Consider the following 13,659-nt stretch of genomic DNA (forward strand, 5'->3'; position numbering starts at 1 on the left):
AAAATAATTAACAAAAGTGTTAGTGATAGCACTAGGTTTGAAATGGATCATATCATTCTCATCCTTAACAGAACAAATAGTATTCCTCTTCCTACGTTTAACCACCGCTTGATGGAAAAATTTAGTATTACAATCTCCAGCAGTAGCCCAACCTTTCTTACTTCTCTGCTTATAGAATTGGTTAAGCTTAGAAAGAGTTTGCTCATACCTGAAAATAAGAGAACTTTCCAATGCATGATTCTGCGGTTGCAAAGGAAGTTGTTGAATTTGATTAATCTTCGATTCTAGGTCAAGAAGATCCTGCTGGAGCTTTTTTTTCTTGCACCACATCTTTAAGGAACCTGCCAAATAAGAGGTTTTGGCTGCAAAGGAGTGAACTGAGCAATTATTCCATGCAGATTTAGCAAAACTAGCGAAATCTTTCTCCAGCAGCCACCAATTTTCAAACTTAAATGTTTGCTTAGGTTTAACAAAAGTACCTTCAGTAGACACTAGAATGGGGGCATGATCACTAAGAATAATAGGCAAGTTGAGGACTTTAGTATTAGGATAATGCATGCACCATTCAGAATTAACCAAGCAGCGATCAAGGCGTCTATAAATAGGTTCCGAAGTGTGTTGTTTACTACGCCAAGTATACGCAGGACCACTAAAACCTATATCATAGAATCCACAATTTTTAACAAGAGAGCGGAAAAACATTCATACGATAATAGTTAACATTGCCGTTACAACCATCCATATCATACAAGATGTCATTAAGGTCTCCCATACACATCATGGGCAGACCCAGATTATCATACACAAAAGTTGAAATCTCACTCCAAATGGCAGTAGTTTGTCTATGATAGGGATCACCATATATACAGACCAAACAAAATTGGACACCAGTGGTTACATGAAGTACAGTAGCTAATATATAGTGGAAGGAAGCAGCATGAATAGTGACTTTGAGATCATCATTCCACATTAGCCAGAGCCCTCCAGAGGCCCCTCTCGAAGGAACAACAAAACTGTTGGCAACATCAAATCTATTAACTAGATCAATCGATCGCACTTTAGAAGATTTTATTTCAGAAACAAAAGTTACCTGCGCTTTAGTAGAACGGATCAGATTAGCCAGAAATAGCATACGATCATTGCTGAGGCTCCGGCCCATGCCTCGGCAATTCCACGCTATAGCTTTCATGGCACCCAAGATCCTTAAGGACGATGCACTGCTGACCCATGCGCGAGAGAGAGGGCTTAAACCAGACAAAAAGATTGCGCAAAAGCAGATCCAGCAAAACAGGTTTTGGGAAACTTGAATCGAAGATTATAAGTGGGACAAGTTGAGAGGAACAGAAAACAAAAACAAGGGGATTGGAGGAGTGGAAGACGGGAAAGGTAGAAAGAACAGCAAAGGCTGGGGATGGACTCTGCGGAGGAGACAAGGAAGCCCTGGATCCGGTCGGATCGAACGACGCCGCATCAGATCCGGTCAGAAAGATCGCCTCCGGCTTGAATCCGGCAGGAACAAGGGGAAAGGAAAGGGATCTGAGAGAAAGGAAACAGAGATAGAAGTAGCGACAGAGCAGGGAAGAGTGGATCAGCTAGGGAAGAAGGTGGGGTGGAGGAGAGGAAGGAGAAGAAGAGGGGAAGAAGGGGATCGGCATCACGCCAGTCGCCGGCAGCCGCCGGAAGTCCAGTCCAGGAGTGGAATAGATAGATGAGCTAAAATGATCAGAAAGAGTAAGAGGCACAGCCGGATCCGAAATACTACCGAAAACATTATTACCTGCATGATCTGCCGGTGAAGAAATCGATCACGCTGCCCCATGTGTTGCGCCACAAGGTTTCGATGGCTTCGATGAAACCCCTGATGCCACCCTTCTTATGCTGCTTCGGTGGGCCGATCTACATGGGTTTTAAGGGCAGTAAGCAATGTATGTAGCTCAGAGATTGGAACAGCACAACACAATTATTTGTCGTGGTAAAAAGGGGATCTGGATCGTGCGAAAACACAGATCTGTGATACTCTGACAAAAGTTTATCAAGGCAAGAGATACACTGACATCAAAGATTGGGATGAAACATTGTAGGCAACTCTAACTATCTCCCTGCGCTTGTTTTAACAGGAAACAAAAGCTAATGAATCCTAACAGGATCACTACAAGGGAACAAACATTTCAGAACCTGTGTTCCATTGTCAAGAACTGTGGCTGTAGTAGAGAACTGGCACTCTGCTCTGTCAAGTTCACTGAAATCTGACCCTTTCAAAATAGCTGCAATCGACCACAAACAAATCCCATGTTCATTCCTAAAATAGGACTTTGGATGTAAGGACAATGATGAGCTGTCTTTGGTTTCTAACTCACCCGAGCAGCGATATTTTGATGCTTGGTCTGATGAGGAACGCAAATAGAATAAGCGGATAAGCACTTGGCCAGGTTTCATGATGAAGAATTGCTCCTGCAAATGAAATTGCAGGGTAGCTTCATGAGAACAAACTGAATGAGAAAATAACCAAAGCAGGAAACTGTGCTGATGAATAATTAACTGAAATGATGTGTTGCAGCTCGTCAATCAAATAAAAACAGAAAACACCGATACCACAATAAATATACCTCCACATAACTGATGCCACTTAAGCAGACGAACTGTAAAAGGAGTAAGGCAGTCATCAGAGTTCAGGAAAACTGAGGAGGCCAAGTAAATCATCGACTAAATTTTTAATCCAACCGTTTTATAAGCAAAGTAAATGTGAAATATGTTAGTCAAATATATCTCAGTCGAACGATGTGGGTGCGTCCATGTAGGTATGCACGGAATAGAAAGGATATTCATGCAAGGACAACAAGAATGATGGGTAGGAAATCAGTTCATGGACGTATCTATCTTAAGAGAAAAGAAAATTAATGCAATTAATGAACTATCAAAAGGTAGACAATTGTCTAAAAATATATCAAAAGGCATTTGCTTCCCTGCAAAGAAAATTATAATTTCCTTGGCGATGCATACCGTCAAGCTATATGAAGCTTCCAGTTTGCCAATGTTCTTAATTGTGACCTTGGCAGTACCAACTTGGCTTAAGGCTTCAAATGTAGGGACATTAATGTCAATTATTTTCCCTGGACTCCTGAAATTGACAAATCAGTGCAAGGTAAATGCAAAATAAAATTGCGTAATTATTATCAGTACCTCTGGTATACATAATTTATATCATCAGCACTCAGCTCTATCAGCAAATTAGTATTCAGACTTTCTGTGATTCCAATAGAGAATGAATGAGCTCCTGCATTCTGTGATGGGTATGTATCAAATGCTTTATCCAATGCCAGCATAAAAACAGGACTCAAGAATAAATGGTGGGAATATAACCGGGTGTTGGTTGATCCTATCAAATCTTCCCTGCACAATATACTGGGGCTCTTGGTTTCTGTTTATTCGATTGTCGTCAGACTGAAGAAAAATGGTGAAATAAAAACTCATGACTAAACAGTTACAATATTAGCAGATTGTGCTTCAGGAACAAGAAGCTTGACACTTATCCTTGCAAAAGAAAACTTGACACTTGCTAATGCACAACCTTACCTCCTTGAAATTCCAAAGCTGATTGTACAAGCAGCTCCCAAATGGTGATCCACAGAGGTTAGGCTGGTTTCTGTAAGCTTCATACCCAACACCAATCTTGTTGCACTCAAGACCATCTAATGTAAACCGGACTCTCTCCAACAGCATCCACCTGGAGAACTCGTCGCCAAGGACTTGTGGTTGACCGTCACCACCACCCTTCAATATTTCAGATATAGAAGATAATTATGAAGTCACGTGAGAGAAATACATGTATCATAATTTGCTGAATACCTTCCGTGGAGTCACAAGATAGAAGTCTTCAAATGCTGGGATACTTGTATAACGAACATAGTCACCAATGAGATTTACCCTCAGAAAGTTATCTTTAGAAACAACTGTACTATTCTCTGGACTAACAATAACCTCCTGCAGTGCAGTGTTTAATTGATAAAGGCATACTGCTGTTGCGTGAGTGCTTTGCATACTCAAAGTCCAAAACAGCAAACTAGATATAAGAACAGAAAAGTAGTCATTTGGACGCTACTTTGATTTGATAAATAAATAGAATATTCAGAATATTAGTCCTTAAAGGGGCACAAGATCGAACAATAAAAGCGCAGTAAGCCAAGGTCCCCAGACTTGATAGAACTCCGGATAGCAAAGGCATGTGAAAAATAATATCATCATCAGGATGATTGATTTTGCTTGTGCCTATTTGTGCCAACATATTGTCAGCATGTACATAATCATGGTAATTTCTTCAAGAGTCTGTATTCTATACTAGCCTTACAAGTAACAGTGCAGAATTTTAGTGCCTACCGTTACAGAAGAGCCTTTCTTTACTTGTACTCTGATGCTGAACCCAAGTGAACTTCTCTTAATTCCAAAAACATGAAACCTGTTTATAAGCAATGGAGATAGAGTGATACACAGATTTACTCAAATTTTGACCTGAATAATGATTAAAAAAACATGGAATGATGTGAGCAGCATATAAGTTTGGCATGAGCATATACTCTCTAAGATTCTACTTAAAAATAAATAAATAAACTAGATCACCATTAATCCCCAAAATGTTTACTACCTACTTGATGATGTTAGCAACGAAAAGGAAGTACTACGACCATGTCAGACCGAAATAAGAAGTACAAGATATTAGGATATCGTGCCAATTCAAGTTTCTTTTAGTGAACTCAGCAGGTGGAGTTCTTAAGACAATATTTATAAATATTACAAAGATATCTCACAAGTAATGCCCATACCAATCACCTGGAAAACGTACACAGTGAGCCGTATTAGCTTTGCCTTTAATCATTTTATCAACTGCAAGGAAGATGCATGTGAAAGGTGTGACACAATGTTATACTGAAAATGCAGAAATGGTAAAAAAATCAATTTGTTAACTCACAAATTGATCCGCATGACGAACCAACACGGCGATTAGGCCCACATGGACAGCAAACCGGCTAGTGCAATGTCAAAGTGTAGAGGAAACTTTAAATTTACCGTGGAAAAGAGAGGAAACAGTAGAATCATGAGATAGTATATCATTTTTTTATGAGATAGTAGATCATAGCTACATGTAAAATACAATAACACAAACTAAACGAGTATATGACATGCAGATGCATTCATTGCACAAGCACGTTGAAAAGAATTCATATGTGCCTTTATATTTCTCAAAAAGAAATCAACAAAGGGTGGATTGTATTGGCTCAAAATGGAGCATCAAGAGGATACAAACACTATGAGGACACACCCGGCCTCTGCATAGCTATGATGCACACAACCAACACCAACACACATACACAAAAACACACGGGCACCTAGCAAAGTCATGTAAGACCAAAGCTATGCGTAGGCGAGGAAAAAAATGCCCAAAGCAATCAGATCCGCGGTTTATTTGGTCAAAAACTGTTTGGTTCAATATTGTTACTACTCAAGACACTGAGATAATAAGGATGACAAAGGCCAGTGCGTTTCACCTCTGTATGCTCAACTACGTGACCGTTCTGATCCCATAACCTAGCCATATTCATGAAATAGACATCATTAGTTTATACGGCATTGAAAATATGTATAAAGAAGGATGCAGAAATCGAGGGAAAGTCTGAAGATATGAATGGCCATGAGAGGAAATGGTATACTATTGTAATAAACTCGCACCAAAAGTGCTACAGCACAGATTATAGCTGTCTAAAACTGAAATGGTGGGTCTGTGATTACGAAGACCTGCCAATTGGAATCCCTCCCAGAAATATTGACGAATGATGATGACAACCTATCAACTGGATCGAGTCCCAAAGTTTTTTTTTACCTTTCACAAACTCCAACAACATCAGCACCAGCATCTGACTCACATTTATGTGTCTTGGTCAATGTTTTCGAGTCGATGAGTCGACGGGTCGCTCGGGGAGGGCGACTCTAGACTAGTCGTGACTAGTCTAGACTCACGGTCGACGAGTCGACATGGCGACGAGTCAACGCGAGTTAAGCAGCAGGCAGTCAGGGGAGGAGCACAAGTGCACAGCAGCAGCAGCAACCAGGGGAGGAGGGGAGGAGCACACCACCAGCAGCAGTAACCAGGGCCAACTGAGAGATGGGCCACTAGTTATGCACTTCCCTGTGGCCCAAAAGCCCATCTAGTAGCTATATACTCCTCCTGTGACCTAATCCACCGTCCACACTCCCTCCTCCCTCACCACAGCCGCCACACATTCTGCTGCCACTCTCTTGCCACCAGTCCACCACTCCTCCCAGCGATGGATCTCTCAACTCCCCCGCAGCAGCTCTCTTGCCACCGCTCCTCCTCCCAGCCTGCTCCTCTTGCCGCTTCAGCTTCAGCAGCAGCAGCAGCGCGGCGGCAAGGGCGCAGCAGCAGCAGCGAGGCAGCACAGCAGCAGCAGCAGCACGGCGGCGGGAGAGTGCTCCAGATCCAGCGCTGCCTCGAGTCGTTCGACCCAAAAACCGCGACTAGTCGTGACTAGTCGCGCGAGTCGCTCGACTCATCCCAGGAGTCGAGTCGAGAGGCTGAGTCGGCCCTGGAACTGCGACTCGTCGACTAGTCGACGACTAGTCGCGACTAGTCGAGCGACTCGAAATCCATGGTCTTGGTAAACATTTCCTCTGGTTTATAAGCAACATCCTGAAGAAACAAGCACAGACAATAAATCAGCTCCGAATTCACATGATTTGTTAGAGAGTATAGTGTTACTGGTAGGTAACAGTTGATATCAGTGGTGTGGCTAACTTTTCAGTGCAACAAGCTGCATATAAAAACAATCAGACAACAAAATGCTAAAAACATTTTCAGATGCAAATGGGGTTGCTATAACAAATGAGGAGATGCAAAACACGTAAGCATAAACGGTCCCACTCTAGTGATATCAGATCATACTGAATGGCATTCCAATATTTTGATAGCTCTGAAACATTTTGGAAACCCGCTTCGTCGACTCCCTGTTTATCTATGATGTGCCCATTCCAAAACCTAGAACACGACATTTCAGCAACGCTGATAGGGCTGCAGAGTGATGGGAACGGACAGCAACAGGGACTGCCAAGAGCCTGAAAATAGCATGCTATTTCCATCTCGAGCATAGTACACCTAAATTTCTTCTGAAGGAATGCACGATAGCAATTAACACAGCCCACCACAACACAACAAAATAGTAGAAGTACCATAGGAGCCATTGTATGATGGCTGGAAGCTGTTTGGCTCTAAGTCTTAAAGTGGAAAGTGGCATCCTACTAGGTATTCATCAGAAAAACCAGACTCCGGTCTGTTGGTCAGGGGGGCACAGGCAGAGGGGCTTTACCCTCATGTAGTCGATGTCGTAGAGCGCCTAGACGGCGAACTTGTTGATGTTGATGACGGGGGGATCCCGCACCGTCTACATCGCCTGCGCATCGTTCTCCTCGACCTCCACCACCTGCGCCACCAGCGACGACTCGCCGCCGCTCTGAATCGAGCCCCCGAACACACACATCGTCAGTAAAAAAAACAAAATGCACGACTCCATCGGGGCTCGAGAGGAGGATAGGCTTACGGAGCCGCTGGGAACGGCGAGGTTGAGGACGAGCTTGCGGTCGCAGGCGAGGGCGCCGCCGGCCCCCGAGTCCAGGGCACAGCGCTCCAGGCGGGACTTGGAGAGGATCTCCACCCCGACGGCGGGCTCGACCAGGGCGGCCGCGGCGAGGAGGAGGAACACGGCGTGGTTACCAGGCCGGGAATGAGGGGGACGGGGACGAGGAGCCATCGGCGGTTGCCGTCGCGGTGGCGAAGGGCGAGCGGAGCGGGGTGGGGATGAGTCGCAGCAACTGTTTTTTTCTTTTCTTTTTGAGGCTGCAGCAACTGGTGGCGGAACCGCAGGCGCGCGCCTCCGCTTCCAAATGGATGGCGAAAACGTAACCGCTTGAGCATCATAGGCCCTGAGGCTCTTGGGCTTGCGTCCCACTAGTCTACTATCTACTACCATTATAAAAAAAAAAGACGGATCCAAACAATCACATCCATTCATCATCAAAATTTAATAGCTCTTAATCATTTTGTGTTTAACGCTACCGACCACGCAACAAGCCACGCTCGATCAATCGCTAACTCTGCCCATGTTCGAAGAAAAAAAAAACAGTGCCAACGCACGCCCGCACGACCTCTCACCCCCCTCCTCCTCCTAACAGACGCCAGCCATTCGCCACAGCTAGCCACAACACAGGCGGGCCGCCGCACACCGATCCTCCCGCACCGTTCGCCGCCCCGCCGATCCCCTCATCCACCATTGCCGCACAGCTTGGCCTCCGCCCGCTGCTGGAGACCCCCGCCCGCTTCTGCCGCTCACCCCTCACCTCACGCCGCCGCCCGCAACTCCTCACCGGCACATCGCATCGCATGGCGGCGGCGGCCTTCAACGGGGGAGCGACCCGCAACGCATCCGTGCTCGGTCACCTCGCGTAAGTGTACATCGAGGTGCAGACGAGCCGCATCGGCACATGCTGCCCCTCCCCTTAGTCGTCTGCTTCCATTTCATGGACGTCGATGGGCCCGCCACCACCGCCGTGGGAAGCCCCGGTGACTCGGTGAGTAATGAACGCCCTGTTTCCTGGGATGCGCCGCTCCCGGATCTCGGACTGCAAGATTGCGGTTTGGGCTGCTTTGAATTTGGGATTTGACGGCCATGACTTGATCTGTCGCAGATGAGATCGCCACCATGACTTGATCTGTCGCAGATGAGATCGCCAAACTGTTCCCAGCTTGTACGGACAGCCTTGGGCCAAGCCGGTTGCAACGAAGGTGCTCAAGATCGACGCCGTGCTTTCTGGTGACTAGGTTCTAGGGGGGCACAATGTGATCTGCGACATTTTTGATAAGTGCGAGTGATCTCCAACCGCACGTTCGTTTCGTTTAGCACTAGCTGAGACCAATTGACTGAAAATAGGTGTTCATAATTGAATTAAAGAGCTGTTAGTGCACTGAGGATATATCTTGTTAGATTTTGTTGCTTTGCGGTGTTTGCTGAATAATTCTTGTCGTTGACTTGTCATGGTTGGTGTTGTGGATCTGATTACCCGCGGGAGCGTGCCAAAGGCAGCACCATGTATGGATTCAAGGGAGGGCCGGCTGGTGTCATGAAGGGAAGTACGTCCTGCTTACTGCTTATTTCGTGTACCCCTACCCCTATAGAAACCAGGTATGTCAGCATAACCTATACTAAGCACACTTATTGAAATTTCAGTACTTCATATAGACTTTGGTTATCAACAGAAGTGGATCATCAATAGGGATTTTGCTTAGGTACTTCCATGAATTAACAGATGATAGTTTTTTCCTCTTGAAGTATCCTTGTGTGTATAGGAAATTTGTGACCGTAAGCATGACAAATATATGATGTATACATACAGTTTTTTGGGTAACTTGAATTACTATTCTTGTCCTTTTCCAGCACAAGAGCTCTACCCCAGCACTGCTTCCCCATCTCTGGTCGTTCCCTTGGCTTCCTCCATGGCGGCTGAGAAGATGGGCCACCACTGAAGCCGCTTCTGTTGTGTTTTTGTGTCGAATATTTTGTACTAGTTGGGTTACGCTTGGACTTAGTATTGTAGTGTGGGTAGGATACTTGTAGTGTCGGAGTCGGACACGTACCCTTGGCCTCTTATATATGAGGAGGCACCCCACGTTGTAACCTATGACGACTAGATAGCGACAGGCTCGCAAGGGGGTGCCGGCGGCTTGTGCCGGCGCCCGGGTGGCCGGTGTTGCGGTATCTCAGGGAGGAGCGCCCGTAGTCATTGCCCCGGGGAGTAGGCAAGTTCGCCGAACCTCATTAACAAATCTCGGTGTTATCATTGTTTGTGATTATTTGTTCCTCGGTGGATCGTTCGCGTATCTCAGATTTATTTTAACAAGTGGTATCAGAGCAAGGTTTGAAATTGAGGCGGATCGTATTGATTTAGAGGTGAAAATATCATGGAAGAATTAGTCATCGGCGAGATCGGAAGAATCGGCGAGTGCCATGATCGCGTGGGCGCCGAGCGGACGTACTCGGAGTCGGCAAGGTTGCAGCCCAAGCGGCGGAACGACGCGTGCAGGCTGAGGACTCAAGCGGTGGCTGGGCGTACAGATTCTAGCGATATATGTGATGCAATCGGAAACAACAAGTCACGAGATTTTATTTGGAGACCAAAACAGGACCGAGTCCTGGTGGGACTCGTGTACAAGGCGGACGTCTGCGCGCGGTTAAAAGCAGCGGCAGGGCAGGTCCTCACGACTCAAGACGAGGCAAGCAACAGATCCAATCGGCGGAAAAGGCCATCGCTGGTTGTGTTATCCATCGGAATTAGCAAGGTCAAGGCAAAGCAAATTAGCTTAGCATCAGGAGTTGAGCCAGGACAGGAGCTATACACGTGAAGAGATTTTTTGGTTGGAAGTGCTAGTAGTACGTGGAGGACCGGAGGTTCAGTTGCGTACTTTAGGGCATCGCGTGCAAAGCTTAGATAATTTTTCGTACGGTCAGCGTACAAAGAACCATGGCGCCATCGGGTACCAGGTTTGAGGTGAAGAAGTTTAACGGAACTGGAAGCTTTGGGTTATGGCAGACAAGGGTGAAAGATTTGTTGGCACAACAGGGATGCTTGAAGGCGTTGTTGCAGGAAGGCAAGCCAGCTAAGATGGAGGCGGATGACTGGGAGGAGTTACAGTTGAAAGCAGCCGGGACTATACGGCTGTGTCTGTCGGACCAGGTTATTTATCATGTGATGGATGAGAATTCACCGAAGAAGATCTGGGAGAAGCTGGAAAGTCAGTTTATGTCCAAGACTGCGACGACCAAGGTGTATCTGAAGCAAAAGTTGTATGGGATGAGGATGCAGGAGGGGTCAGATCTTGTGGAGTATATGAACGCCTTTAATCAAGTCGTGATGGATCTAGCACGCTTGGGTGCGACGGTTGACAACGAGGATAGGGCAATTCTGCTTCTTTGTTCGTTGCCATCATCCTATGATCATTTGATCACTACTTTGACGCACGGCAAGGAGACCGTCAAGAATGAGGATATTACTGCGGCGTTGCTATCTTATGATATGACACTTCTAGGGAAAAGGCTAGCAGCAGCGTGGGTTTTAGACCTATCAGTAGCGCGGGGTGGTGCGCTACTAATAAGGCGCTACAGCTAACGAATAGCAGTAGCGTGCCTCCATCCACGCTACGGCTAAATCGACTTAGTAGCAGCGAGTTCCAGGAGGAGCGCTGCTGGTAATTAGTAGTAGCGCTTCTCTCTGCCTGCGCTGCTACTATTATTTCGGATTTTATTTCTTTTTTATTTCATGTTGTATTCATACACCTTTACACAAATTTTCATACAACAGGAATTTACAAATTATTTTTACATCATCATGAGTTATTACATCACGGGTGAAAGAACTGTGTGGACTAGTTTCAAGTGGACGGACATCCACTTGAAACTAATCCGTGGTTCTTTCACCCAATGATATAATAAATATCATCATCATCATCATCATATCATTAACAACTTATCATCATCATCATCATATCATTGGTCACTAGTCGTAATCACAAGTACTCCTGACATCTTCAACTCTAACACACTGTATCACATAATAAACATATTGTACCTCATAGGACCTACTACATTCTCTTAGGACCTATTATATTCTTTAAGGTAAAATAGCAAAAAACAAGATAGTCCCTCGCTCTCCATTATGGAGAATGCAGATTATCCTGTCTTCAATTCTTGCCTTTCGCTTAATGTTGCTTCCAAGAACCTCCTTACGAATGTCCAAACATTTTTTCCACTCTTTGATTAGCATGTGTTCACCGGTTTCAGAAATTCGATATGCACAGGTGAGATCCGTAGGATGACCTGGCTGTATGTTCAGAACTTCAAGGCGACCATTGTAATACATCAGATGAGGCACACAATCCATCGGGATTTTCTGTTGAAAAACATAGTAATAACTTCATAGTTAGCAATGATGTACTAGTTTTAGAAGTATGCAAAAGATGCACGGATGTCGTAATAGTAAAATATCTTATCAGGGTATCTCCATAGAAGTTATCGTAGTTCAACACGTGCACTAGTGGCACGTATTCACCATAATTTGAAGGAGTTCGATAATAGGTATTGTAATTCTCAAAAAAAGTACAATAAGCAATCAGATGATTTTTCTCCTTATAAGTTAATTCAGAGCGATCAGTGTAGTGGGTTTTGTCTACCATCTTCTGCACATTCTTTAAAGATTCAAAATAAGCTGTCAATGAAAATAAGCTGTCAACTATTTTAAAATAAACAATATAAATTAATTAATAACTATGTTTGAGAAACTCACATTGCAGTAGAATCGAAAGCGTATCAACAAGGACCCAAATGTCCATATTGTCTTGTTCGATGTCAGGATGACCAAGATCCATGGTGATAATCATACCCTCATAAAAAACCATACATTTTGCAAAGTGCTTCCCAATTTTGACAACCAAAATGGGTTATGCTCTGAGAATTATACAGATTTACTTCAAAATCGATATCATGATGGGTCCTTAGGTGTATTTTGTTTGTTTGAAAATTTTCATGGTCTTCAAAACCCATCCTCTCGAAGACATAGCGTCTTGCATGGCATGGGATAAGCTAGTCGAATTGTAAAAGATGAAAATTAGACGTTGAAATAGTTGAAGTCATGCTTAGTTACGAAAAAAACACTTGTCATTATTGCGTACCGTTTCAACATCGAAGGTCTCCTCGAGCTTAATGCTGAAGCGCCGATCTTCATCCAGCTCAACGAACCTGTCGCACATACCTCGATCATCGTGGCACCAGCTGCACTCCCCCGGGAGACTGTCGTCGTCCGAGTACGACATTTCCTACGTTCATAATTCAAAGATTAAACTTGTACAATTAAATATATGTACTAAAAAACCTAAATTAGATCATTATTTTTCAAAGAAAATCCAGGCCACTCGATATTTCCCACATATTCTAGCACAAGTCATGCCAGAATTCACGGAAAAATCCGGCATGACCCTTTGCTAAAAAGGACATATCGAGCGCCTGAAATTTGTCGGAACGGAAATTAATCAACACTCCGGCAAAACTTAGGCCACTCGGAGGTGTAACCAAAACATGAAATAATTGCTTAAACTAAAAAATAACACCAAATATGGCATGTTCAACTACTTCTATTAATTCAACTAGTTCTTACTAAATATAAACTTAGTATAAAAAGAAAAAAAACTAGTTCTTTCTAAAAATGAAGTAGTTCAACTAGTTATTAATTTACTTACTATACTAGTTCAACTAAAACTAAACTAGTTCTATTAATTCAACTAGTTCTTACTATATATAAACTTACTATAAATAGAAAGAAACTAGCACATCTACTACTACTAATTAACATCTAACTACTACATCTACTACTAATTAACATGTACTACTGCTAATTATACAACTAGTTTACCATCACTACTAGTAATTAATATCCACTACTTCTAAAAATCATTATCTATGAACCCTAAATTAACATCTACTACTACTAAAATCATCTACTAACTAAGCAAAGAGAGAGGGGGTTGGGGAGGGGTGGGGGGCTTACAGAGGA

At 44.1% G+C, this 13,659-nt stretch overlaps 1 pseudogene; it reads right to left on the minus strand.

Annotated features, from left to right (window-relative positions):
• Positions 1-741: 741 nt before the first annotated feature.
• LOC123104481 (protein HAPLESS 2-A-like) lies at positions 742-7,937 on the minus strand (annotated as a pseudogene).
• Between the last annotated feature and the right edge of the window lie 5,722 nt (positions 7,938-13,659).

Source organism: Triticum aestivum, chromosome 5A, assembly GCF_018294505.1.
Source record: "Triticum aestivum cultivar Chinese Spring chromosome 5A, IWGSC CS RefSeq v2.1, whole genome shotgun sequence".
Classification (NCBI taxonomy): domain Eukaryota; kingdom Viridiplantae; phylum Streptophyta; class Magnoliopsida; order Poales; family Poaceae; genus Triticum; species Triticum aestivum.